Source organism: Pogonomyrmex barbatus, unplaced genomic scaffold (assembly GCF_055798465.1).
Source record: "Pogonomyrmex barbatus isolate J1 unplaced genomic scaffold, ASM5579846v1 scaffold3, whole genome shotgun sequence".
In the NCBI taxonomy this organism is placed as follows: domain Eukaryota; kingdom Metazoa; phylum Arthropoda; class Insecta; order Hymenoptera; family Formicidae; genus Pogonomyrmex; species Pogonomyrmex barbatus.
Window position 1 is genome coordinate 21,846,871 of NW_028297127.1, and position 25,657 is coordinate 21,872,527.

General features: G+C 39.5%; 1 protein-coding gene and 1 long non-coding RNA gene across 2 annotated transcripts in view; one reads left to right on the forward strand and one right to left on the reverse strand.

The window, feature by feature from the left end:
- The first annotated feature begins 1,860 nt into the window (after positions 1-1,860).
- cpx (synaptic transmission protein complexin) overlaps positions 1,861-25,657 on the forward strand; it is a 125,357-nt gene continuing 101,560 nt past the window's right edge. Inside the window, exon 1 of the mRNA XM_011648907.3 lies at positions 1,861-2,240. The gene's annotated coding sequence lies outside the window, so the exon portion shown is untranslated. The remainder of the gene's footprint in view (positions 2,241-25,657) is intronic.
- Positions 1,981-9,064, reverse strand: LOC105433538 (uncharacterized). The gene is made up of 2 exons (XR_016139801.1): positions 7,949-9,064; positions 1,981-7,478 (listed from the first exon to the last, which is right to left on the reverse strand). It is a non-coding gene; the product is annotated as an uncharacterized LOC105433538 (long non-coding RNA).

Consider the following 25,657-nt stretch of genomic DNA (forward strand, 5'->3'; position numbering starts at 1 on the left):
CCAGTTCATTGACTGGATTTGGCGCCGGTCGATTACTTCCTCTTTCTCAAAATCAGATTATGTTCGAAAGAGAAGCGTTTTGAGAACATTGAAGCTATTCAGACCAATGAATTGAAGAGATTTTCGAACAGAGAGTTCTGCGGGGCTTTTTCCTTCTTCAATCATTTTTGTTTTTTTTTTCCCCTCAAAACGATTTGAAGCATTAAAACAAATATTTTAATTTTTTTATTCAAAAATTGATTTGAAAATTTTGCAGTTATACCAAATGGGATGTCTTGAACTTTAATCTTATAACCAAAAATAAGATGATTTGATTTGAAAATGACTGGAAATCGAAAATTTCTCGTGCAAAAGTTTATTTTCGAGAAAAATGGGTTAAAAAATTTAAAGATTGGTAACATAAATTTTAACTTTAAATTTTTCAAATTTGAGCAATTTTATGTTATTCATTATCGAATTTGTTTATTTATACACGATTATTAATACACAGGCAAATAAAGAAAGCTACTATTTTATTTAATAAAATAAAGTGATTTTAAATTATTGAAAAAGTATGTGAAAAATATCAAGATCACTTTTACATTTTTTAATAGAGTGATGCATTCTTTCACATATTTTTCGATAGCCGCTGATGAAATAAATTTATTAATAACATAAAAATTTGTAGTATTCGAGTTTAACAAACAAATACGTGTTCTTATTTTTTTTTTTAATTCTTATAGTTATTTTTATTAAAAAAACAAAAAGTTTCAATACAAAAAAATTTTGTTTTATATTTTGGATTTATTTTTTATATGAATGAGCAATATATAAGGAACGTATATGAGACTGCCTTTTTGATTGCAATGCCAATCCGGAGATATCCTGTACATGCTGCATCAACTCTGATAAAGGCAAAGCAGTTATTATAGATGCACAGAATGCGAGGAAATTATACAATTTCCGGTCACACTGGAAGGGTTTCAGCCTCCTTTGTTTTGCATTATAGTGTATTCGCGGTCAGCAACGTGCGCTTGACGTTTGTCCAGTTACCTGGCATGTTTAAATCCAATACGATCTAGCCAGTCAACAGACAACATGCTTTGATCTGGAGGGATGTTTCGGAATTGGTAGACAAAGATCGGGTGCGCGCGTGATAAAAATAAAAAAAAAAATTTATGCCGATGCGTTGGACCAATGATATCATCTAAGACATTTTCGATCTCGCTTAATTAAATTATGCACGAGACATATATTTATAACTTTAGATGTATGTACATAAGCAGGAAGAGACAAGGAAGGAGACTGAAGGAAACGAAGACGAAAAGAGAGGCGTGGCGGTGGGCGGCAAGGGAGACCGACCGGAGGGTTAGTGGAGAACGATGAGAGGGGAAAGGTGAAAGAGAGTGGTGAGAGAGAAAGAGAAGGTTACGAGGGATGTATCCGAGAGAACGAGAGAGAAAGATGGAGGCCAAAAATGATCGGGATTTTAGGGGAGTAAAAGCGGCGCGTTTACGCTCTGCACTCCGCCTTCTTCCCTGTTCGCATCATCGGCTCTCTCTCTCTTCCATCTCTAATCCTTGCCACCGCGACGATCGCGGCGGCGGCGGCGGCGGCGGCGGTGGTGGTGGTGGTGGTGGTAGTGGTGGTGGTGGTGGTGGTGGTGATAGTAGTGGTGGCGGTGATAGTAGTGGTGGTGGTATGTCTTACCGCAACCTCGCCTCTATCTCCGCTCATCCTTGTCCCTCCGCCGATGAGGCGACCAATCCCCACTCCGCGCCCCTCTCTTAACAGGCTCTTCTCATACCACCCTCTGCGGATCGATGGTGATTCCTGCACCTCCCGTTGCACGGCGCTAACATCGCCTAAGCGTCGCTCAGTCCGAACTCAGGGTTCACTCAGTCCACGAACGTTTGCCACGAGACTTCGATCTCTCACACCGCATTGCACACACGCTATCTCTGTCTCTCTTTCTCTCTCTCTCTACTCACTCGCCTCGTATCTCTCTCTTTTTCTCTCTCTCTCTCTCTCTCTCTCTCTCTCTTTCACTATCCGCTTTTTCCTTTTTTCCCCGCTTGGCGGACGGAGAGCCAAGCTGGTGACCGGGGAGACGCGCGTAGTAACCGTGCAACGGTCCACGTCAACGGAAGTCTTGCCGTAGTACCCTCGTGCTTTCGGTTACTTCGACCCATATAATCGTCGTGCTGCGACCCCCGTTCGTCCGCTTCGACCGGCTGCGGATCTACCTGCGGCGCAGCGAGGTGAGTGGGCGACCTATCGCGCGCGTCTACCTTCTAGTTTCTACCAGCGAACGCAAACCTCGAATTTGCCTGCCAAATTCGCGCAAATTTTCGCAAAGACGCGTCTCCAACTTGAATTTGCCTTCGATCGAAAGTTATGCAAAACTTCCCAACAACCCTTTGGTGCAGGCGGATTTCGCTTCCTCGATTTTTACATTCCACGAATTTTCTTTCCCTTCTGAAAATAACTACGAGTTCCAAAATTTACATGTTACACTCGATTAAAGTAGCTCTAAGTTTTGAATATGTTAAAAAAAAAAAAAACAGTGCTTCATATTTGAAATTGCTGAATTGCTTTCGAATGTATATTCGGATGCGTTCGTGTTTAATCAGATTTTGCGCATATACTTACACGTAAATTTCATTTCTTTTAACAACATAAATTTAAGAAATTCTCAACTAAGTGTGTAGTCATTAGGAATTTAATTTATAGTTATATATAATTTAAGTGACTCTAAAGATACAAATTTAGTTTAGGGAACTAATCTTGCGAATATTACGGGTTATATATTAATCTTTTAATTTCGAAATAGCGAAAATATGTTAAATATACGTTAATTAATATAGAGGTAACATTATTACTCCTATAAGTCGTAATGTTATACGGAAGTAATGCAACGGAACAAAGCTCTGAGGAATACTTTGTAAAATTTTACTTTTTTTCTAGCTATATAAAATCTTATATACGTGAAACTAAATCAGATCTAGTCCACAGTGTGTAAGATCATCTTACACATACATACATACAAGCTTTGAAAAAGGAAACTATATAGTATATTCTTTTTATAAGCCGCTCAATGAGAGTGTTTTGTAACTTTTGGTAATGTTTGGGAATATGTTATAGCATCTATATATTTAATTAATGACGATCATACAATTTGCAAATTTGCTAAAAAAATTTATTTTTGCAAGGAAATGATTATAAAATATATTGACTCTTATTATAGATGATAAGTTAAGTAAATATTTAATAACAGGTCAAAGATTCCTCGAGGTTGTTTATTTACATAGTACGTGAATTTCTTCAAAAGATTAAAAATATTGTTGATTAATTTGTGTTTTTCTGCGGCGCAAAATTCTTTTATATATCAGTAATATGAATCAGATTTATTTCATTGTATTTTGCAAATTCTATCGCATCTTTTAAGGATATCTGTTTTACGGCGGAACCGGCATATATTTAGTTCACTGAAATTCTTATACCTGCGGTTTGCACCTCATAAGGTGCTGTCATCTATTGGCAGGAAAGTCCACTTAAATAAATATCTACTAATACATCCGACATAAATCCTATTTGAGCTGATTATGCAAAATAGATTATTCACAATTTCGAGGAAAAAGAACGAGATTTTTACACAAAAATATAATATATACTTTTTCAGATAGCATTCGTTAAAAAAAAAAAAAGAGAAATAATTTTGATATTTTAAATTGTTTTATCTTTCACCGATGTGTGAAATGAAAAAGTTATGAAATAAAAGAATTAAAGTCAGATAATTACATTCGATTTATATATATATATATATATCGATAAAAATCAATCGATACGAAGGATTTATTATTTCACATCCTTACAGACATCTCGAAGATGTTCTTAATCAATCGAAAGAAAATGGCGTACGAATTTTCAAACGCTGTCAAGTGAAAAATCACGAGATTATTTTTTTAATAAATGATATTTTTGACATGATTTCCTGGAGGACAGTTTATTTTAGGCTGAGAGAGAGAGAGAGAGAGAGAGAGAGAGAGAGAGAGAATTATATTATGGATGACTGCTTACATTATCAACATGCGACTGCTCGAAGCCGCGGCTGGGCGAAAGAAGAGCGCATCGTGTAGATATATATGTAAACATAGCGGGGCTTTGTGCGCCGGCAAAGTCCCCGACGAAAATTCGCTCCCGCGAGGATTCCGCTCATCTCAGAATCCCTCGTCGGCGAAACTTTATTCACTGACCGAATAACTGCTGCGACCAGACGCGATCAATAGCGAAAGCACGTTTTCGGTAAACAGCGAAAAATTTTCGTATTTCTATATCGTCGAGAGATCGACCGTGTCTCGCCGATGTGAAAATATTTTCAGCTTCCTTCCCAACCAAGTTTCGCTGAAGTGAAACCTTGATACGCTCGTTGCATACGAAGGATTCTGCTTAGAATGCGCCTGCACATTCTTCGCAGCTGTATAGCTCCTTGATAGACTTGAAATCTATATTTTCTTAATAAAAATGTATCGAAACGCTAGACTCGTAGTCACGAAGCGATTTAAGACGATCGCTTGTACTTTGTTACCGATAGAAAAATTTTTCGTCGTACTGCACGTACTACACGCTGATTCTCTTTAGAGATTATGTCGGTCTTTATATTTCGCCGCGGGCGAAACGCTACGCAGGCAGAATGTTACGAGAGGAACTATCCTCTAGGAGATGTGCATACATATTGTTACAGTACATAAAATAGTATGTGTGTAGAGGTGTATGTTGATGAATGCATGCGAAGGCAAGTAAATCTCGCAATCGCGCGGTTCACTCGCAGACCGCTAAATTACCACTCGGATTAATCTGCGTATGAACTGATTGCGATATTCTTGATACGTATTGTGAAGGGACGAAGCAGCTCCCGTAAAGACGTACATTCGCTTATTCTGGTATCTTCGAGGAAAGTAACAGTGGTCTTGCCGAAGAGTGGAAAAATGGCAAAAATGTAAAATGTGAAACGCGCAGGAAGGATCTCTTTGTATTTGTAAGAATGGACATGCGTTTAATTTTTGTTTCGCACGAAACGCTCGGTTACGTAACTTCACAAAGAGCAGAATTTATGGAAAAATCTAGTTTTGCTGAAACGTTTATTTTAAAAAAGACGTGAATTTTCTAAGCTACAAACCGTAGAAACCGCTTGAACAAACTACGATTCTCTTTTAAAAGAGAGATTGTTATTTCTTGCAACTTCTGCATGGAAATTGCTTCAAAAAGCAGAAATATTAATAATTAACAATTATGATATTCAGTGGAAAGTACTTTTTATAAGTTTCAAAGCTTATTTATTTACGTCGGAGACTTTTTAAACCTATCGGCTTATCGATTAACCGGAATGTATTTATAAGCTGCGTGGTAAAACATTAGAATTCAAATACTTTTAACATGTCCCGCACGCAATCGATATCATCAATTTCCATATGACAAAAGGATGTGTATTAAATACATAATTTATCTCTAAATGCGTCCCACTGTCATCTCCGTCCCAGATTTTTCTTTTTGCGGGAAAGAGAAATGTCTCGGATGAATCCCCGGATCTCGCGCCGGCCCTTTCGAACTGTCATTCTACTGGCCGTTTTCGAGCTATTTCACCGTTTTTGCACATTAAGAGCCATAACGCGCGAGAAAGAGAGAATGAGAGAAATGGCGAAGGCGGAGATTATGTCCACACGATTCATTCGGCTATGTGATTTATTACAGTCATGTGTGTGTTTTTTTTTTTTTTTTTTTTTTTTTTTTTCCCATGTGTGTGATCAATCCTAATCTCGTAATCAATCAGCAATTCGGGAAATCACGGGGTTTGGTGAAAGTTGATATCGCGATAGTCCAAGAAGTCGGTCTTCCGAGAGAAACTGGAACGAGTCGTCTTACCCCTCCGCGCCATGTCGCAGAATTCTCTACTCTCTCTTATATTCCCTATTTTACCTCATCGCTTCGTATACGCACTGGTTTGCTGGCGAAATTGGACCAAAGATGAGAGGCAACCCTTTCGTGCCAGAATTCGCAAAAACTCTCGGAATGTCCCTCGAGGATCGGGCCCTCTTTCGTCCAATAATGACTCTATTAATTGCAACATGTAGAAGTTCCTGCGCGTCGCAACTTCTTCGAGCAACTTTGAATACGCCGATACTCGTATTCATCGGTATTCATACTTGCTAGTGATGACTCGTATCACTAGCAGCCGGCATTACTTTAATAGCATCAAGATAATTGATTACTACGATATGCACTTTTAAAACAAATACGTGTTAGAAGCTTACAGAAATTGGTGGTGAGGTATCTTGGAGAAAATTGAAATAATTATGTGTGATGTACTCACATAGGAAGGAAGATAGAATTTAAAGCAATATTTCTCATATATTATAATTACAATGAATATATATATATATATATTTTAATTATGATAATTTTTGTGATTTACTAATAGCATAATTGTATAACGTTTGACATCTCCATTGCAAAATCATTACGCACGGTCATTACGGATGTAATACGTTTGTTCACAAGGTTATAACTTCACAAAGAGTAATGATACTCGGATAAATCCCACGTGTCGCACTAAATAGGCTATTAACGATAAATGGATATATCCTTTAGGCAGCGCGCCATTTTAATGGAATCGCGCGACGTTAATTAATATTCTACTCCGGCTAAAATCTGCTTCTCCGAAGGCTGCTCGCGTACCTATCAGCAAATTGTATTTTAGCGTCTATTAGCGATGCCCTGCAATGTCGTATAGCCAACTCGATACTAGCATCCGTATTAATACGGCGAAAAGAGAGACGAGTAGATATGCGAAAAGTAACAAAGGATCATAGGACGTGTAGAAAATGTAGTTACTAACTACAGTACTCGGGAAGAGTGATAATGCTCCCGACGTATCGCAGCAAATTAAATACGGCGTGTCCATAAAACTGATATACTTTTGTGGATTAACTCGGAGAACACTGCAAAGAAACATTATGAAGTAAATTAGGACATTTATTACAACGAAGAAAGAATATTTAATTTAAATCTTGTTAATTTTCTAGGTGTAGATGAATTGTCTAATTCAACACTCTCTCTCTCTTATCTTCTGAAAATTGCAACATAGTCTTTCCATAATCTCATAGATCCATACTATTACTATCTTTTTTCTTAATCTATTGTTCTATGGTCCATTATGCGATTCTTCACTGTATAGCAGATAGAAGAGCGAATGATCGAGAATGCGTTTGAATACGATGGAATTTCAAAACCGACCCGGCCTCCTTCGATACTGACAGGTTCAACATAGCAAGTAGTACATCGGAAAATTGTATAGCGAAGGAATTACGTGAGTGAAAAATTGATCGGAGGTTTGACAGCGTGGCTCGTCCTCCCGCGGGACCAGCTAGCCTTGTTCTACCTATTCTTTCATCTCGCGCATATCTCGTACAGAGAGATCTCTTGAGGAAGAAGGGAGGTAACTGCAATAAAGGAAAATACATTCAATTTTTTTTGAGCACCGAGTAACCGAAGCTATATATGTGTCTACAAATAAATATATCATAGATGCACGTTGTAGGTGCACGTTACAAATTCAATAATTTGTCATATATATATATATATATATATATATATATATATATATATATCTAATTCTTATTTTTTTTTCTTCTTTTAATTAAATCGCTATATATATATATATTTTTTTTTTTTTTAAGTTTTTATTTCTGCACTAATTAATATTTTTTTCCAATATTTCATCGTACGTGTTTGACATTTTTTAGATGGAGATATTTTATCCTAATGAAAAAATCCTTCATTCGCACATAGGCTTTCTTATATTTCAACAGTCATCTCTCTCTCTTTAAATTTAGAATAAAAACTAAATTATTAACAGAATTATTCTGTTTTAAAATCTCATCCAAGCACGAGGGCTCGCTTATCATTATACCTTTCATTGATCAAACGTAAGCTGAATGGCAGCAACGTTGCGTACAACGTTTGTACAAGTCAGCAGTGTGTGTATATTGCTAGACTGGATCCCTGGATGGGTAATATATGAATAGACGCTTATTCCGTCGCTTCCCACGTTGATTCCGTCCTCTTCAGCTTTGAAGCCTCTTCGTCACCCTCTCTGCCGGCCGGCACCACATTATCATCGCGCCACCAACTTTGTTATCTCCGGCTACGTCCGTCAACCCCGTCAAACGTTTCCGCCGCTTTGTGCGACAAACGCGTCGAACGACGCGCCCGTTCGTTCGCTCGTTCGCGTTTGCTTCCCTCGGCATCGGCTCCCGATGGTCCGCGTCGTCGCCGTTGCCGTCGTCATCGCCGTCGTCGTCACCGTCACCGTCGCCGTCACCGTCGCCGTCGTCGTCTCGTAACGGCTTATCCGTTTAATTAACGAGACAATGCCAGGCCCGCAGATTGCACGCGCTGGGTCTTCGCGTACCAAAAGCGAACAATGTCGTTATTGTTCCCTCACTCTCGCTTCAGTCCAATGCGCTCACCGATATTTTGAAAAGTTTAACGGGTATTCGAGTTAGCACCTCATTGCACGAGTGTTTATTTTAACCGGATTTATCCCCCCCCCTCCCCCCGGTATTAAATGGACTTTTATTGTTGACCATGGGAGGTCATTAAAAAAATTCATCGTAAAAGAGGCGGGGATCAAAATCGGAAGAGAGCATTTCGCAAATAACGCGTCTTAAATAATTCGCACCTCTTTTTCGCCGTCTCTTATTGTTACATACAGATGTAAAGCTTCCTTTAAAAAGCTTTTGTTTCTAATCGAAACAAAACAAACTTTCTAGAAACACCGTATGTTCCTTTTAACTCACTTCTTTCGCTCATCTCGTGAAATGATCTTTATGATTTAAGAAATCTGCGACCTGAAAAAGGGAAAGAGGCGAGGAGGGGGGGGGGGGGAGGAGGAGGGGCGGAGAAAGAGAAATGAAGAAGTACTGTTTTAAACGAAACTACTTTACTTTTGCACCGGGACGTGCATGCATTTTCCGCGCGACGCAATAAGAGAACCAGGCCGCGGCGTACATTCCACAATTTGCGTCTCGCGGGCAAAAGGGAACATTCGTAAAAACACGGTCTCGTCCGGATTTCGCGAATGCTTTTGCGGTTGTTGTACGACATTGATATATCACAGATGGTTTTTTTTCTCCGTTTTACATTTATCCCCCGTCGTCCCAGAAAAACTTTCCAGATGAATTAAAATTTTTACGCATACCGAACATAATCCGACAACTAAGTCTCTTTGATGCCGTTGGATCAACTTATCTCAGCTAGACACGCAGCTTTGCTGAAGGAAAGTACAAGAGAGGTGAGAAAAAGTTTGCGAAAGCTAAAAGTATATTTATTAACTTCTCGACAACTTCGTCAAATCAATGGTCCACATTCAGTGAGATGAGTTCAGTGAATTCATTCTTTTTCTCTTTCTCTCGCCTCCACTTTACAATAATATTTGCGACTTGAATACAAAAAGAAAATTCTATTTATTGAAATTAAGCGTAATGTTTAACATCCAAATACGCTTAAACGATTTGAATAAATAATTTAAAGAGGATGTTGTTAAAAGTTATTTGTATTGTACGTCGGACAATGTTCATACCTGGAAAATAGTTCACCAGTTCGGAAAGGGATGAAATACTCTGTGTACTAAGCGAATTTTTATTTTCAGTGGAGAAACTCTTTTTTTTTTTTTTTTTTTTTTTTTTTTTTTTTTTTTTTTTTTTTTTTTTTTTTTTTTTTTTTTTTTTTTTTTTTTTTTAAAGGTATGAGAACAGTGATGTGGCAGATGGAAAGGGTATGAAGTGGTTACCACAAAGGCGAGTATGAAGGCGAAATTGCACGTTCATCGTATTTTTATCCACGCCGGATCGCACTAGTACAAAAGAGAAAGCGATTTTTCTGGATTTCCTCGATGCACACCAACAGTCGCCGCACTGTCCGCGCGTTTCTCCTAGCGTAAAACCGTCCATATTACTGTTTGCTCACAGTTCGGTTTTACCATTTCGCGTCCGGCACGGAAATTCTTGGTCGCCGCCGTATCTGCCGAATAAAAATCCCCCCCCCCCCCCCCAAACTAGCTCACCATCAGACTCTTTAAAAATTCTCACGTTTCGGATATTTTGCGCACTTGCTGCTCTCTATCGATCCGTGCAAATGCGAAATATAGCTCAAGATCAAAAGTACTAAAATGTAATAACGATGTACTTAAATGAAATAACGATAAATAATTCACAAAGAGTTCCAATCGCTAATTACGCTTTATCCTCAAAATCCTTTATCGTTTCTTAATGGTATTTCTACGAGAATAAGATTAATTGGTGTTTTAATATTACAATAGAAATGACAGAATTATATTAACTTTACAGATTTATATCTAATTTTGAGATTTTTATTCTTTTATCATTTTCGCGAATATCTAGGCGATTACGTAAAAAAGGTTTCCACGCTCTAAGTGCAGAGTCTCATTCTCACGCGACTTCCACTCTACCGACGTCGCTTAGCCGACGTCGATGAAATCTGACGTAACGAGGAAAGTTCGATAGGTTTTAAGTCAACGGCGAAAATACGTTAAGTTTTCCGGCCGAATACCGGATGGAAAGGACGCATTAACGTTAGAGAGCGTCCGATAATAGGAAAAGTCTCTGACATCCGTGAGAAGTGTTCTGAGCTTAGCTCTTAGCTCAGAACTAGCGTCCCTTTAAAGACGCCTAGAGCATGTTTCGCTCAAGTAGTTGTCTCAAACACTTGGCGTGGGTTTCTCGATCACAAGTTGCAAATTCCAACGGAGATCGAATTCTGAATAAAGTCACGCTACAAATTTTCATGTTCGATAAAAATTTTCGAATAAGTAAAGTAATGCTGCTCTTTAATTTCTCTTATATCCGTTTCAAATATCATCTTATTTATTCCGCAATGTCAATATTTTAAACGGTAAAATTGAAGAAAAGTAGAAGAGTGGAAGAAGATATAAGATTTAACCCACGATGATCGTATGAATTTTGCGATGGCCGATTTTAAGTTAAAATCGATTTTACTAAACGATCCTCCTATTTTCGGTCTAGGAAATTTGATTGTCGTCTAAATTGCACTCGAGTAATTAATTTAACTTTAACGATCCGCGCTGTTAAATAGAAACTGAGAAACGACCAATCCATCTGCTTTTGCGGTAGAGATAGCAGAGATAGGAGGAGAACTGGAAAAAAACGAGGATCGTACAGCATTCGCGTCGAACATTGGAAGTCTCTCAGGAGTCTTCTCAATATTTCAGAAAGTTTTTCCGGGTAGGACCGACTTCACACGTCGACAAATGCTTAGCCTTGCTTAGCCGTCTTTATCCCCGACCGACGTTTTATCGACGACTGTGCCGAAGTTTGCCTCTTTCTTCTTTCCGCCGTTTATAATGGAGAAAGCCATCGATTTGAGAGGCGAGGATAAATAAAGCTCGAGATCAAAGAGGCGTATTAAGCGCTAAATGTGGGCGAGAGTGAACATGTTATAACGTCCTATCTTATTATTCATCGAGAGTCAGTTATGTATGTACATATGTATGTGTACATATTTTCAGGGTCCCGAGCTTGTTTAAAATTAGAGTGCGCTGCGTCCAGTGTGAGGCACGCCACCAGGTTTATCGAAGTAAACTTTTACGCGACATTTCGATGTTCCGGTGACTTAAGTCCTTATCAAGTTTAGGAGTGTCCAACAGAGACGGTTTTACAACTTGCGTCATAAACTGTAGAGGAATATGGGTCATAAGTGAGTCTGTGGAAGTGGAGCACATGTATATGACTTTCATCCTTCAGTCGCGCGCCGCCTGATGGTTCGCCTCAATGGCCGTATCTCACTTGTACGACGTTTTTATGATTACCTGCCATTGAGAAAGATAAAAAAAAATCTGATTGTCTATTGCCCGTCGAATAAACGCGTCTTTATCCCGTTATTTCCGGGATAGATGATATAGTTATATTCGTTTTATTTACCTTCTCGGAAGATAAAGCAAACGTCTCTCTCTCTCTCTCTCGCTCTCGCTCTCGCTCTCGATCCACCATCCACCTACATCGAGAACGTTATTCCATTTTAATGGAAGTTCGGGCTTTCCGGGTGTATAATTCTGCAGCTGTAAAATCGGTCGTTTTGTCCGGAACGAACGTTAAATCCGTTCGGACAATTTATAAAACCGAAACCCGTTGTATCCTCCGATCAACTTTCCCCAAATATTCGGCGGCATTTTATCAGCTGACTCGCGACACCGTCGTCGCCGTCGGTTATAACTCCTTGCACATTTTATTTTAATGGCCGTGAACCGTAAGATTTCCCACTGGCTGGCTTCGCGATTGCATTCGGGAAACTCGTTCGTCGGTAATGCAATCCCTGCTAAATAGAAACGTTTTGCACTCTGGATTATTTTACCCATTTTCAGCAGGTGCGGGCAACAACGTGAAAAATACGATGGAGATTACGAAGAGATATAACTTAGATAGATTCAGCCGTGATACGGGAACAAGGAAATACGTTAATGTTTAAACAACTCGGGCTGTTCTCAGTTTTCTTCCTAGGATTTATCCGTCGAGAGGAAGCGCAGCGTAGCGTTTCAAGGCGTCTTGTGTGTGCGATAGAAATCTAGCTGGGTGTAATCAAAATAGCCGAAGGGCGAGTTTCAGTAAGCTGATCAAACTGTAGTGTAGTTTCTAGTATCCGTGCCGGTATATCCCGGCCGTTGGGTATCTCCCTTCAATTTCACTCCGATAACTTGTTAGCGCCGCTAACTGCTTCGTGAAAATTGGCACCACGAAGTAAGTGCTCGGGGAATATTGAAAGCAACAAGAAGGGACCGTTCTCTCCGCCTACGGGACTCGAGGCTCTCGCCTCGGTGTAGCGCTCCCGCCAGAATTAGTGAGATTTTGTAAAATATCTTTCACGAGGCTCTCACCCGTTATGTCGGCCAACGGTAACAAGAACACGTTGCATCGATTTAATGTCCGGACTTCTTGGATTATTATTTATGAAAGCCGTTCCGTCGCTAATGAAAACTAAATAATGGTCTGGTCTAATGCGCGAGAAAAATGTTTACCCCGGTTGTTACGACCGTGTCCGATGAGGACTTCAAGGTTTGAAAGGGAAGTCCATCATTCTTTTTTCGTCTCGAGGCATTTCTACCGGAGAGAGAGAGAGAGAGCGGGATAGTTAATCGACGGGATAGTTAATCCGCTATGGATTATTTTTATTTCGCGCTTCTAATCAATTAATGTCGTTTCATACATTAATTTGTTGGGGCAGCTTTCGGAAAATTTCAATATTTCTCTTACGAGAGAGTTTCATGCCTAAGAGAGTATACCGCTTTTCGAGGACACGTAAGACCGGCGGGGATTCTCGGCGCATATCTCGCGGCGCTTCTCTTTTTCCATTTCGCGCCTGCCAAGTGAATTCCGGTGGAAAGACTCATCTTCAAGTTGGGGAAAGTACGCGTGTGGTGCACCAACCGCCGGGGACGAAGATTACCCAAGTTTCAAGGGGAGACTTACCAAGTTCTGCATACGCGGTCGCGTATATCACGTGACCGCGCGCGCCCCTGTCCTCCGCTTTACTTCGATAAGTAAAATATTCAAACGATGCCGTAACAAGTAATACAAGTACAACTACGCAAAATAGGCGGTAGTTCGGTGAGTCGGAGAATATTTTTAATCTGCAGCTCCGTATAAAATGTGTGTGTGTGTGTGTGTGTGTGTGTGCGCGCGCGCGCGCGCGCGCGCGCGTGTGTGTATGTGCAGCTTCAAATTCTTAAATGCAGTTTTAAGTCCGAGTTTGTACGAATCTTCACGAACTCTCCGTGGCGCATCTGCCATATTAAGCACGTACTGATAAAAATTCAAGATCTAACATAGTTTGCACAATTCTGAAGAGCTTCTTTAGATTCAGCGATAATCGCGCATATAAAAAGCCATTTTGATTCCGATATCCTTTGAATGTACGATTTGTGTCGTATTATTACGACAGATATACGATAAAAAGAAAAAAATGTATACGGATAGATAAGTGAAGTGAATGAAATAGTCAGGAGTTGCTTTGTGTGTTAAGGAACATTAAACGTTTGATCAAACGCCTTCGAATAATTCAATTTTTGATACTAAATATCTCTGCAATTTAAAGAGAAATATCCGCTCTGAAAAGAAAGCACTTCCACCACCGACTTCGATCTTCCACAAACCATTCTTACAGATTTCTGTCGTTCCTAGCGAGGATCAAAACGCACAAAGCAGACGGCGGAAAAGCTTTCAAGAATAAAAAAGAATTAAGAAGGAAGGAAAGCGGAGAGCGGAAGACTCCAACAGGAGAGGATTCTTTCAATTAGTTTTCCAAGTGGAGATCCGAGTTAACCAAGTTTCCGTCCGAATGTTCCGACTAATGATTACGCCGTTATATCACCAGGCTGGGGAAATGCCGACTTCGTCCATTATGCAGCAAGTTAAACACATCCATATTGATAAGCTGCTATCACTCTTGACTTTTCCGCGGAAGCCATTTCGGAATCGCTCAATAAATCGAGGCGCCTGTGCGAGCGTCGCAAATTATCGATTCCACTGGGACAAACCTTGCCTTTCATGTAAATTATCGAGCTATATCAACATTTTCTAAACTTTGTATCTTTGTTGTATAAGGGGATTTATCGCGTCGAAAGAATCTCCGCCAAATATTGTTGCTTCGAAAAGTAGCAGCGTTTCTGTGATCGATAATAATTACGTATAGTCTACCAAAATCAAAGCAGGGAACTGTTGACAGACAAATATTTGTCAAGCAGTTGGCTGCCGTACGTTGTAATTTGCCATCTATCTGAGTCTCTGTTAATTGAGGGATAGTAAGGCCAATTAATAGTCAAGGGGTTATCATCAGTCAAACGGCATTGCTTCCATCTCTCTAAGATTCATCAACGACAACACCTATATACGTGTAAACCGAGAGGAAAACGGAATTTGTATGGTGCTAATATTCCTTCAAGGCAGCAAACGCGAAACAGGAAATAGAAGGAAACTTTAAATTCATTTTCGTTTTTTTTTTCTTTTTTTTTTTAATGACTCTTTTTGTGTCTCTACTTCTCCCGCTGATATATTTCGACACAGTGAAGGAATGTTATTGCAACGTTAAACGTATACAAAAGACATGAGTCGCTATATCCGATTACAAAAGCATTTCAATGTTCGCTCTCATTAAGTCATGATAGGCAGTCTCGGTGCATACGACGCCCTTTGTCATCTCGGCTATTAAAGCGAACTCACGTTCCGCCTCACAGATCGGTATCATATTAGTTGGCGGAACTTGTCAAAACTTAAATAAGGTAAACGTTACAGCGGTGAACTTCTTATGCAAATTTAAGCGTGCGTTCTTATTCAATGTAGCGACATAAATTGCGTTAGAGCTTTGATAATTTTCGCATAAGTTGCTGGCGAATACGTGAAATAGTGCAATTTAAATGAACATGGTTACGTTGATTATTAATGACAATAAACCGTATTAAGTAGTTAATTCAGTTTATGTACGTTTATAAGTTAGATTTATAAGGGTTAAAAAAGGTTTTTTAAACTTTTAGATTAAGATAGATTGTTTAACAAATGTCTGATGATTTTTTTTTTATATTTATGTATATATGAGAGAATGTTTTGCAAAATTTACTTAGCAGTACTTTTCGATAATTATTCGAGAAATAATTCCGCTACAAGATTCGAGATGAGCTAAATTGAACTCTCGTTGTTCGTGCCGCTCCAAACTCTCGAGCACTTTAGACATCTCCATGTTGAATTGCAGACAGATACCATCAGGCGACACTCGCTTTCCGTTAGCGATCCTCTTCCACGATCAAGGTGAACCACTCCTTGATCTAAGATTTCCGCTTCCGTTGCCATTTCCGGTACGGGACGCGCTAGATATTCGATTAACTGTTACCGGATACTCGACGCTTCCACATCAAGGCGTCTGAACATCGATTTTCATTTTCATTCGACGTTATCAGAGGCTCGAAACCAAAATTCACAGTCGAGCTCCCTGCAAATTTCTTTGGTTGTGTACACGAACGTCGTATCTGATGAAGTATAATTAACGGTTTCTCAACGGTGAGATTCGTTTCAATAACGATCGCTGTAATTATTGGCCGGAACATCATTACTAAGGATTTAACGTATAAATAATAAAGTAATATTAAAATCTAACGAGCGTGAAAGCGAGCGAAAGGTGAACGAAAGGTGAACAAGCTCTACGTTTGTAATTTAACGTTTAATCGGCCCCGTAACACGTAAGTGAATATTATTGACGTGCCCTAATGGAATTCGTGGGCTGGCGCGGGATGTTGGAATACCATTAGTAACTCCCAGGAAATTCTTGCCGCATCTAGGTGGAATTTCGCGAAGCTGAAAGGCAAAACTCTTGCCATCGTTGCGGGGCCAAGTGCAGTTCTCCACCAAATTTACCCCCAATCTTCCATTTAATTCCCCCGCTAAACTTTGTTGTCGTCTACGAGGCGCATGGCACGGCATGTCACACAATTAACGATTCGCTTAACATGTTAATTTCGCTTGACTAACATAAGTGACGCCGGGAGAGATCCGCTTGTCGCTCGACATCTCCGCTCGGCCCCTCGGCGTCCTTTTCCGTGGATTCGAGCAGATCGGCCTGACGATCTCATTTTCCGTGCGGTGTTTCTTCGAGAGATATTAAACGTTTTATCCCGGAATCCCGTGGCGATAAATTTTATACGTCACATCGTTGAAATTCCTCACATCCGTCCCCAGTATCCGCGTGGATGCGCGCAAATCTCATTGAGCGTAGATCTCCTTGGCGTACAACACGCCGACGAGAAGCCGCGAGAAGATTTCCTGTTTTGCTCACGCCGCATAACGGCGTGGCCCCATCTTCATTCCCATTTCCATACCGATGTCGTTACATAGCATAGGTCTGAGCCGCTCTTGTAATCTAATAACTAATCTTGGCGTGTGATGCGAATAGATGCCGGCGCATTTGGGCGCGCGCTGGGAGGAGACCTGGCAGCTCTGTAGAACGGCTGTAGAAACTGGTGTCTCGCACCGCCGGTAATCAGACAGCACGTAATCGCATACATCTGCATAAACGGTATTCTCATCCTCTCTTTGCACCCTAAGCCAGCGAAATCTGCGAATTAACAAGTCGACAATTGCGTCATATATCGTTAACTGCGAAGAGGGACATCTGTCTCATCCAGTCGTAGAATATTAAAGTTTGTCCGAGTTCAAGGATTATTTATACACGATGTCGTACCAGATATTCTCTTTTCTCTTTTTCCGATTGAGAATTTCCCTCGAATAACTTGGAATAACTTGGGACCTGGCCTTCTCACCTGACTATAAATAGCCGCCTTTCTTTTAACCGATGAGAGAGAGAGACCAACTAGCAGGTAATTCGAAATAAAAGCGTCTCATATTTGGCTTAATTAAGCGAGCTCGCGTCCACATGTACAAGCATAAAGGGAAGCCGGGAGTGTGAACGCAATGCTTTTAATGTTTCGAGCTTTTAGCGTCGACGAGCTTTCGTCCCTCCGGAGTCTCTGATGTCAATGCAACTGCATCCACGGCCATGAAGTCCGACATGCGTCGCAGCAATTACACCCCTAGATTTCGTTAAACTTGCACGGCAACCATAATCAAATCACGTACTTGCCCTGGTAGCTTTTAAAGATTAATTATATCTTAACCCAACTTTCGAATCGCTTAGCCGATCTGAGGTAACGATCTTAAAAATCGAATTACAAGAGATACGTTATTCGAGAATTCTTTTTAAAGCCGTGCAATTATATCTAGAATAGAATCTCTTTTGTTAACTTCGAGAGAAGAAAATTCTATTGATCGCTGCACTTTTTCTGGCACATCGTCATTCAGATTTAATTTTTTGCTATTGATATCTTTCATAGTAAATAGGATTTCGGGTGGGCAGAACTTGGTGCGCTTGGCGAGAGGACAAATTAAGGCTACAGGCTAAGTGATAAATGGAGTCACTAATTCCCTTAGTGCTCTTTTTGGAGTAATAGCTTTAGATCGCGGTTTAGGGCATTAGCCCAACGGTTTACACAGGAGAATCAATCAAATATCCTGATTTTCAATCTTTTTCCGTTTTTCGCGCACTAGATAAATGATACAGATACTTTGTTTATTTAAGTTTATAGAAGCTATAGCAAGCAAAGAGAATAAAATTTAAAACGGGAATATATACTTTGCTCGTATGCGAAAAGTGTAAAAAAAAAACGTTTTAGATAAATATTAGATAAATAATTGATTAGGTACTATCGGATAAAAGGAGAATTATGTATGTCAAGTGATCCGTAACTCCGAATACCCCGTAAGAAGCGCATACTAGACATCGGCTTAGAAATCGGTGGATAGTGTAAGTGACAGCTGTCGCGGGCATATACGGTTAGATTTAACATTTCGCTGTGTCGCTATACGCTGTAACCCTGTCGCAAGTGACTCGGCAAAGACAATGGCATTGATATTGTAGTTAACGTATGTTCCTATATGTCCCTTGTAATCTGCGATTCCAACTGGATACATCACTGTATACATATATACATGAATGAACCATGAGCCATTTTCCTTAGTGAAAATACCGAGAGAGAGAGGGAGAGAGAGAGAGAGAGAGAGAGAGAGAGAGAGAGAGAGAGAGAAATCGTCGTTTGTTGTAACTTTCCCATTTTTCGCACTTGTATATCTCGCACGACAATGTTTCTAATTAAATTTCTCCTAGAGTAAACTCTGTCTGAAACTAACAGAAAAAAAAACATAATCATTTATTTGACTCTCTCAAGTTTCGTGAAAATTTTTCAGTTTGTTTTGAAATTTTTCATGTCTCCATTTTTAGACACATTAAGAAAAAAAAAATCGAATTAAACATTGACAAAGGAATTGTTAGAAGAAAATTCGAAAAGTCGAATCTTCGAGACATCCTGTATAAACCACTGTAAATCAATACAAAGCTACGGAAGAGCTACCAAAGGTATATCGCCTACGCTTCCGGATTGACGAGTTCTCTTACCGACTGAATTTTGACGAAAATTGGATATTTCAGGTTATTTTTAAAATTAGATTTTTATCCCTTTTGTCTCCCTCGAGGGATCGAGCTCGAGATATTTTAAAGTATAAGTGAACGATCTAGACTCATGTGACTCATCAAAGTTTGATACGCGGAATTACTTAGCGCGCAAGAACTCATCAGAATATATTTCGCGAAGGGTGGTTAGGGGCTTTGTGTTTCCTTAAGGACTCTCTCGATACGGTTGATGGATGATTTTGCGGTTTCTTTTTCGGCTGCCCCCCCCCCCTCATCCGTCAAATCGGTAAGCTTCTTCAATCTTCTTTTCGTTTTCTACTTCGCGATCGGAATATCTTTCCCACCCATGTCTTTTTTCTTGGCGAGAAAGAAGCGAGCATAATGAGGCAGAAAATGATAATTTTAGAAGAAACACCGGATGCGCGAAAAATACGAGCCTTCAATTCGCGCATTCATATGACACCCTCGTGTTTCTCGATCGACGAAGGTTGTAAAAATAAATGTCACAGATAAAATATGCAAATCCAGGATTGAAAGTTAAGCCAAGGAGAGACTATTGATCGTATGCCGGCGTATCCGTTTAATAAAGACATAATCTTTTTAATATGAACGAGATATGCGAGAGAACAACTTGTGTATACCAATTACTGGCAATTTTGTATTCACGGTCTCGGCGGAGTTTAATTTTCCTTTCGCGCTCTTTAGCGCGTTATTTTCGCACGAGCCGAACGCACATCGGGGGGGAACTGTCCCACGATTTCACTCGAAAATATTTCCCGATCGAGGATCTCCATCAACGACAGATTTATGTCCGCGTTTCAGCAATTTTCCGAAAACGCTATATCGCCGTGACAACAGCAGTGACACGGCGAAACTCGCCGCGGAATACGTTTCAAGTGGAGATACTCGAATCGCGTGTCATCATAACGAAGCCATATGCGAGATCGATGGCGCAACATAAATCCATTTATGCCAACAAAAGCTCGGCAGCTCGATTCGAACATCTATCTCACTGTTGCACACTCGGCTTTTATTCACGCTATATAGCGTGAGTTTCGGAAAAGGAGAAAATATGTAGTAGAAATATTTTTCAATGAAAGAGACTTGCGGGGGTGAGCTTTTCTTAACAAGAAGTTTATTGACGAGCGTGCATTATAGATCATACTTCTTCCCGCTCTTTCGGTTTTTAATATTTTTCTTCTTAAATATCGTATTACTTCTCACGGTGTCTTGTGTCTTGTGATAAGTTCCTAAGTTATGACAAACTAAAATCTATCCTAAAATAATATTTTCATTCATTTTAATACTTCAGAACTTTAAAATGGTCCCTTAGTTTCCTCCGCCTTCTTCTCTTTTTATCTTTTTTTTTTCTTTTTTTGTTGAAAAAATGAAATCTGTCCAATTCTCTTTCGCGTAAGTAATTAAAAGTAGAATATTTTTTTACCCTGGATGACTACATTTATTGATGATATAGATAACTCAGATAACTCGTATTATTTTTTTTCGACATTGTTCTTGACTTCCTCATTTTGTAAAAGAGTTCCCGGATGCTAATTAAAATAGAAAACTTGCGCTAACGAAGAGTTTGAGGGATGTACTGTGCACGGCATAGAATACGAATCGTCGTATAGAAATTGCTGCAGTTCTCGAACTTGGCGTGCCTCTCGAAGTACTCGTAGTATCAAGTATCGCAACTTCGTTTGCGTTCGGGAATTCCTCGAGCCTCGAGGTCCGAAGTTTACGTGCAGAGCAGCGTAATTGTGAACGCGGAACTTATACGCGGAGCTTTACAGCTCGAAAAATAAATATCCACTAAATGATAAATGGAAGCTTCCGACTATATAAAAGATTTAAAATTTTTCACGCTGAGGAAACACTAAAAAATTAATAATACATAGTTGACACAAATTCACTTAAAGAGACACTCTGCGCGTTTCTCATTAAATTTTAATAAGACTCATTAAAGTTTTTAGTGACTTTCAAATAATGTAAGATTCAATTTTCTTTTATATTCGATAATAAAAAGTAAAGGAAGATTTGATTGAGGGTGATCGAGAATCTTCATAGGTACATATCGCCCAGTTCTTTCTACGAAGCAGCGGGGTTTGCCTTATATCGAATGAGGATCGATCTGTGCCAGGACGAAGGTAACGAAATATCGAGGAGACGAAATTTCGGTGCCGAGCCACCAAGAACCACTCAAGCCGATGAAATTCCGACGCCATCATTATGAAACTTGGTCGTATGACACGGTTTTCTCGCTTCCTGAGGCAGTGAGACTTAGAAATGCATAGTAGATTAAATTAGGTTGAAATCATTCGAGTCTCCCTATCGATCGTCCGTTCCCGTTCGAAATATATTTCGATTTGCTTCTAAATAAAGAAAATTTTTATTATACCGCAAAGGAAGAACGATAATGCGTATCCCGTATTTGTGGACGTTAGTCTCAACTCGGTTTTCGAGGACGGACAGGTATTTCTGGAAAGATGCGTTTCTTATCTACATACGCGAGCGCGATAAAATACGATGGCGATGGCGACGGTGTTCTATCGCGACGTCGCTGCGACGTAAAATACACGTCGGAATTCGCCAGTATCCCACCTGTGCGTCCCACGATCCATTTTCGAAAGTATCTCGTACGCTCATCGACATCCACGAGAGCGAGGACGTCGCTCGCCATCAAATTTTATTATTTTTCCTATTTAATTCCAGTGATGATATGTATACTCGTATTAAATGTATAGAGTATATATATATATATATATAACCGTACAACCAACGCGTGATTATATCTCGTTAATATCTTTTTTTTAATTTAAAAGTTTCAACGGACTAATTAAGACGATGCGTCTTTTTTTTTTTTTTGCATGAAAGATGATGAAAGTTTTATAACTCAATTTTTATATTGTAATCGGATAATCGACGAATCGTCGCTGCCTTTACCTAAAAAAGATTACGAGGTCGCTTTCGTTTAAAGCCGTTCTGTGCCGTATAGCGAATATATAGCAAAAGTACTATATCAATTTAGATAATAAACTCTAATGAGAATATATCATATAGCCGGCTACAGCAACATTTGTTCTGGCGTCGTGAGGAATGCACATTTTCCGCACCTGTATACTCTCACGTAGAACGAAACTCGGGAGAATACGCCATATGAACTTTCCGGAAGTTCGTAGCTTTGTTTGACCAAGTCTTTTGTTCTTATCGTTTCAGACATTTTCACTTGCTTGCGTCCGCATGGTTGAAAAATTGTCCAGTTAGATCGGACGAATTCTTGATAACCTTCATCAAAATAACTCGGATAAATCGCTGCGATATGCAGCTGATATATATATATATATATATATATATATATATTTCAAATTTAGCTTTCTATAGGCACATAAAGTGAGAGAACGCGCTTAACAGATTATAATCCTATAATCTTTCGCCATAAAGAACATTTTAATGTCGCGTGAATGTCTCGTGCTTTGCAAATTGTCAGCGATATTGCAAAGTGTCGTCGAGAATAAAGACCAAAGCGTCGTCGAGGTAACGTTTAATAGATATTACAGCGTACTTCTGAAGTACATTGAAGTGATCATCGTATCGATTGGCTCGGAGTGGACCGGCTAATTTTCCCAAGTTGGACTTGGTTGCGCTATTGGGCGCTGTCGGGTCCCAATGAATGGACATCGTAATAACGCAGTCTTGCGATCTGCTTTGCAAAGCGGACGTTACAGCGTGAATCGGATATTATACCGGAATTGAATGCACAGGCCTATCTTCGAAAGTGTGGGTATCCGGCGCGGGTATACGTCGATTTAATGGCCGTTATTATCGAAAGTTTAACGAGTTCTACTCGTGACACTCGTGACACTCGCGCTCGCGTATAATCGGAACGGTATTCTCGATTGCAGTTATAATAATCATAAAACGCGCACGTACCAGATTTGAATTGTAGACGAAAATATATTTCTTAAGGAGAGATTTCTTAACGTTAAAATGCCATCTAGACAACTTTTAATCGGCACTGGGAAACGTCACGAATCCCCAAAGTCCCCTTTATCCTCTGTAATTTCTGCGCCTTCTTATTACCGTTCTGCGAATGACGATTAATCCTCTCGTAGACCTGTGGAAAATCTTTGCTTACAAGAAGAATCCGCCTTGGATTGCAGACACTGTTTCTACTCGTTATCGTTCATGACGCGGGACCAGCTATGAACAAATTAAAATCCTCTCTATGGGGATTTCTCGCATATATATATATATATATTTCAATTTAATTTGTTTTTACATGCTTTTAAAGTATTGCATCTTTAGCGCTTTTTTTACGTCTCCAGCGATAATTACAATTACTAATTACACATTAAGAATTGTGTTTAGATATCCCTTTGGTTCTCCTCTTACTAATGTGATTTTATAATACGTTAAAGAGCTCTTTCAGTCTAAAGTCCGAAATGTCTCTTAATTCCCGGAATATAAAAGGGTACTTGTTAATTTCTTTGATATCGAAAGTTGATCTGAGACTAATCGTCGCATCAGGAGCTTTTATTCTGGAAAGGAGGAAAATCTTTTGTTTAAGGAAAGTGCAACTTTCGCGATCGCGAATGACTCTTAATTCGATTCGCCGAGCCGCGAAGGAAGGGTTATCTTCCTTCGCGCGTCATTAAGTCTTTGGTTAATTATCTGCGACCGGCCGACCGATTCGCGGAAGATAGAGTCGCTAAAATAATTTATCGCCACCTCGCTGTTTATCCCCGCTAAAGGTGGATGATTTAGTCTTTGCCGTTGCAACCGACGCTGTTCGGCTCGGCATAACTTCTCAGCCTTCTGTACAGTGACTAACGATACTCCTACTATATCCTGCTCCTATCCCCATCCCATCCTCTTCTCCCCCCCTAGTCTTACCGGGTAATGAAGATTAAGATCTCTCGACTTTCTTCTACCGCATATCACTTTCTACGCGAAATTTGCCGGAAATTTAACCCTTGCTTGTGGTAGATATAGCTCGATTAAAATAAATTGTGGTAATTCGTTTACATCGTCTTTTGATTATCTTCATTCGTCCTCGTGATCTCTTTCCGTAAAATAAAAAAAAAATCGAGCAAAGTTTATTCATTTTCATTCATTTTTTAATTTATCGTGATATTTAATGAGCCAAAAACGGAAATCATCTCTTTTCACATGTGGTTTTGTTAAAAAAATATTACTTTTACTTCAACAGCAGCTATTAATGTATAAATAAAAAGAATATGATATAAATGTTATAAAAATATGATATATTGTTTAATAGAAATTTGTTAAATAATTTATTGAAAAAAATTTCATATAAAATGTTAAGAGTTATCTTTTAAGTTAAATATTGCATTTCTTTAAATATATTGATAGCTGCGAAATGAAACAAATTTGTTAGCGTGATACATCTAAAAATCTTTAGAAAGCTTGAAAAGGTGCAAATGTATTATTCATTTTCTGACTTTTAGACTCGCGTTTTACAAATTGGAGATTTTATTGTTTTTATTTTTACTTAGTTGTACTTTCGACTTCTTTTTTCGAGGTATTGTTCACGTCTTCTGCTCTTATCAATTTAGAGGAACATTTTTTCTTGTATGCATATTAATCTTAAAATGTATAAAGGAATGAATCAACGACACGCACGGAACAGATTTACAAATGGATATCGCGGCCAACATTTTTCTTCGAACAGATTCGGACACATAAAGATATATCTCGTTCATAAGATGCTCCCCACGTATAAAAAGACATCTCACGTAAGAATACGCAGGATTTCTCGTTTACTTACACTCCGTCCCAGTTTCGTCGGTCGCACTTTCAATGGCTGTCCCCTTCAGCATGCCGAGTGGAATTCCGTAGTACGAAATCGTTTGCCGGAAAGTTTCCTCTTATCCAGCTTTACCTTTCGTGTATCTCACATTCTTCTCTTCTTCTTCATGCTTTCGCGTCTTTTTTTTCTCCCCCCGGAAGATTCATTCAAATAATGCGCTACCAGAATCCCCATTTGCATAGCCGCGCTATTTGTGAAACGATGAAGACTCGGGCAATTCCTCACGTATGCGCTAGATTCGATTGCTTTTTCGCACCTATTTTCGCGTCCCTACGTAATCTGAATAAAACCTTACAATGCCGGAATAAAGAGGAAACACATTCCCGACGGAATTAGTTTCTTCCGGAAGATTGCGGAACTTTAGATTGCGCGCCGCGCGGCGCTGCTATAATCTCGCACGGTCACAAAATGCCGAAAGGTATACAGTCGTGGCAGATGACATCCCTATTCCGGTTACGTTGCTGATCGGTCGTAAAACTTGACGGAAAGTAAATCACGCCCCGGTGTTACGATGCCGCGATTTAAGGTCGCTTGGAATTTCGCGATTACGGCGCGACGTTATAATTCGTAACGACATTCGTAATAACTTCCCCGTTAATGTTCCTAAATATAGCAAAACCAATAATTAGCCATGGTTCTTCCGTTAATTAATAACGTTAATAAATTAATTAACAACGTAATGTAATCCTTTCTTCTCCGTATATATTCATGAATATACGAAGTATACAGTTTTGTTTAACAACTTCAATG